This window comes from Trifolium pratense, linkage group LG5, assembly GCF_020283565.1.
Source record: "Trifolium pratense cultivar HEN17-A07 linkage group LG5, ARS_RC_1.1, whole genome shotgun sequence".
Taxonomy (NCBI): Eukaryota; Viridiplantae; Streptophyta; class Magnoliopsida; order Fabales; family Fabaceae; genus Trifolium; species Trifolium pratense.
This window is the reverse complement of record NC_060063.1, coordinates 5171136-5175357: the sequence shown is the minus strand read 5'-3', so window position 1 is coordinate 5175357 and position 4222 is coordinate 5171136.

The window sequence follows — 4222 nt, the reverse complement described above, 5'->3', positions numbered from 1 at the left end:
GCCCGAAATGTGTTCGGCCGCTCGTTTTGACAGCTCTAGTGTCAAATAAGTGCCCGAACCCGGCCCGGTACGGGATGTCGGCTTTCGGGCAGCCCGGTTTTTTTATTTTTATCTCTTAGTGCTTGAATTCTGAATATAACAAGCAGCAGGTATTTAAACGCAGCAAAAAAAACTCCCTTACTATAACTAAATGAAAATTATAATTTGGTAATAACAAGTATTCTGAATTCTGCATGCCTCCCTATATAACAAGTATTCTGAGTTCTGCAACAAGTATTTATATCAGCAAAATAAAATTATAGCAAATCTAATTTATAAGCTCCATTCGGGCTAGTCCATTTTAACAACTCTAAATTAACCGATTGTGAGTCATAATTGGAAAGTCTTGTTAATGGTATTAGAGTCTCCTCCGAGACCCGTTAAACCACACGATATGATATGTTAATAGTTCCACATTGATTACGAGATTACCGTAAGTTAAGTGTACACTGAATATTTTCATTACTATTAAAGAAGTGTCTATGGAAGGATTATCTCGTAATTAAGCTACTTCAACAAAATTTATGCAATTGACTTAACCACCTAAGATTCCTCCAATAAATAAAAAAGTTAAACATATTTCATTCACCTATATAAAGTATTCTATCTCAAATAACCAGTTGAGATCTGCTATAGTAGGAAATTGCCTTAATGGTTTTTTTTGCGTAAATCAAGTATTTTCTGCGTGCAACTGCATAGACTATTCTATCAAGTTTCATTGGACCCAAATGAACGGCAAACTCTCTCTAAGATTTTTAATTCTGCTGCATGCCCATGTCAGGGATCGAATCCATAATCTTGATTAAGTTAGAAGCGACTCACGCAGTCTCATCTAGACGCTCTTCAATAAGAAATTGTAGTAAATTTCTACGACAGAAAATCCGAGTCCATTATATTTAAAAACAGAAAACACCACATCGATGTACAAGTAACTGCACATCACATAGTTTACTCAAGTGCACTTTAATTTAGCTTTCAAGTTCACTAAAGAAATAGTTGAGTCTCTTTCACCGTTATTAACTTATTATCAATTTACTTGCTTTGTCAACCCTTTCAATATTTCTTGCTTACTACGTACCTTATCAGATTCGATGCATGGAAGAAGACACGTTTGTGGTCACAACATTTTCATTTGAGTGTGTGTCATGGATTATTAATAAAATTTAGTTTCTATTAAAAATGTGAAATTAGCAATAAAATTAACTAATTATTGATTTTGATGTTGATAATGATTGAGACGTCAACAAATATCTTAACAATAACTAATTGATAGGCAATTTGGAAGCATATATCTACAGTCTCGGGTTTGTCACAGTTGTGGTTTTCTTTTTGGAATTTATTAGTAAAAAAATAATGGAAATGATAAAAATTTATCTCTCTCAGAAGATATAATTCAATTAATTTACATGGAGAATGATCAAACTATATGGCAAAATAATAAGGGAGGATATGGTTAAAAAAAATCTACCGTTGAAGGAATATAATAAAACTGTGTTATATATTTGATCTAACGGTCAAAAATCAACTTAACCACGGTGAACAAATTGTTCACTTGACGATACTAAATGCCGCCACCATATCAGCTTCCTATAATATTTATTTTACTCACACTACGGAACTCTCAAGACGGGTTTTACTATCTCCAATACATGCGTTTCCATGCTCAAGGTACACATAATTTCACCTAAGTTATCAGGTCAACTTTAATAATGTCTATTTGTGTTAGAAAAGTCCATGAGATCAGATTTGAGCCAAAATATATGCAAGAACCTGACGTAGATCTTCTGTCATCTTGATCAGTGGCCCAATCAGCATCACTGTATGCTCTAAGAGAGAAGGGAGGACTTGTAGGAGAGGGATGCAGCAAGAGACCATGGCTAGAAGTGCCTTTTAGATACCTGAGAATCCTTTTGACAGCTTTCCAATGTGTTTCAAGGGGATGTGCCATAAATTGACACACTTTATTTACACTGAATGCTATGTCGGGTCTTGTTAAGGTGGCATATTGAAGTGCTCCAACTGTGGACCTGTAGAGTGATGGATCAGTCATGGCATCTGTGCCAAATTTGCTAAGCCTGCAGGTACTGACCATGGGCGAGCCAATGGGCTTGCAGTTGTCCATATTTGTTCTACTGAGTAAATCTCTGATGTATTTTGACTGATTTAATAATAGACCACCTGAAGGCATGTGATGTACTTCAATACCCAAAAAATAGTCCACTTCTCCTAGTTGTTTAAGAGCAAACTGAATGTTCAGTTTGTGTATTACATCTTGAATGAGGTGAGGTGCAGAACCTGTTATAAGTATGTCATCTACATATATTAGGACATAAGTGCAAGCTCCTTGTTGATGATGTACTAACAGTGAAGGATCACATTTACTTGCAACAAATCCCAGCTGAAGCAGAGCTTGAGTTAATCTTTCATACCAGGCACGTGGGGCTTGCTTCAGCCCATAGAGAGACTTGTGAAGTTTACATACTAAAGATCTATCAGAAGCTTCAAATCCAACAGGTTGTGTCATATAAACTTCCTCTTGCAGCACACCATTAAGAAAGGCATTATTCACATCAATTTGTTGAACAGTCCACTTGTAAGTGACAGCTAATGTAAGGATGATTCTGATTGTGACAGGTTTAATGACAGGGGAGAATGTTTCAGTGAAGTCAAACCCAGGGGTTTGCAGGAATCCCTTAGCTACCAAGCGTGCTTTGTACTTATTGACGGTACCATCAGGATTTTCCTTTATTCTGAATATCCATTTACAGCCTATGGCCTTTCTGTGAGGTGGTAGGGGTACTAAGGACCATGTATTGTTGTCCATTAAGGCTTTGTACTCACTTTGCATTGCTTGTGACCAATTAGGATCAGACAGGGCATGTTTGACAGAGGTAGGTTCAAGTTTAGCTATGAATGCTTTAGGTTTAAGACTACCAGTTTTGCCTCTTGTTACCATAGGGTGTTTGTTATGTTTTGAGGTAGGTGAGGTGGGTGGGTTGGCAGGTTGGTTCTCAGCTGAGGGTGTGTTGTTGTAGTGACTGTTGGATTGTGAAGAAGTGATAGGTTGAGATATGAGTGAGTTGATTTGGGTGACAGTTAATGGTGAGTGATGTTGTGAGATAGTAAAGGGTGGATGTATAGAGTTGGTGGGTGAATTTGTAGTGAGTGTGAGCATGTCAGATGAGGTTTCAAAATTACTGCAGTTTGTAGAAGAGTTAGGAAACATGGAAGTATATGGAAATTGAGACTCATGAAAGATGACATCCTTAGACACATAAACTCTACCATGCTCATCAAGACACTTATGACCTTTGTGTTGAGGTGACACACCAAGGTAGACACACGGGCTAGATCTAAACTGTAGTTTGTGTTTGTTATAGGGTCTTAAATGTGGAAAACATAAGCAACCAAACACTTTGACTTGAGAATAATCAGGTTGAGATTTGAATAGAGCATGGTGAGGGGATTTAAATGAAGATAAGGCACTGGTTGGCAGCTTGTTTATCAGATAAACAGCTTGAGTGAAACTGTGATCCCAAAACTTTAGAGGGAGATGTGCTTGGGATAGAAGTGTGAGTCCCATTTCCACTATTTGTCGATGTTTTCGCTCCACTGTTCCATTTTGATGGGAAGTGTGAGGACATGTTAGCCTATGTTGTATTCCCAAAGTATTTAATAATGAGGTAAAAGGTCTAAATTCACCCCCCCAATCAGACTGAAGAGCTTTTATAGAGGCTTGAAATTGATTTTTGACAAAGGTTAAAAATTGGGTGAAAGCTTTCAAAGCATCAGATTTTTGCTTGAGAAAATAGATCCAAGTGTATTTAGTGTAAGTGTCCACAAAGGTGATATAGTAATTATACCCATAATCAGAAGCAATGGGAGCTGGTCCCCATAGGTCACAATGAATAACTTCAAAGGGTTGAGTGTAAATAGTGTTGGACAAAGGTGCATAAAGCCTGTGGGATTTGCCAATGCAACAGAAAACACAAGAATCAACTTTATTTATATTGGAATATGGAACCTTACACCAATTCAAAACAATTTGCACAGCTCTACTGTGAGCATGGCCCAGTCTTAGGTGCCATTTATACAATTCACTGTCTATGTGTCCAGTGGACAAAGGATTGTTACACTGAAAAGAATTATTCAAAGCAGAAAACTGACTAGAGCTAGAGCTACT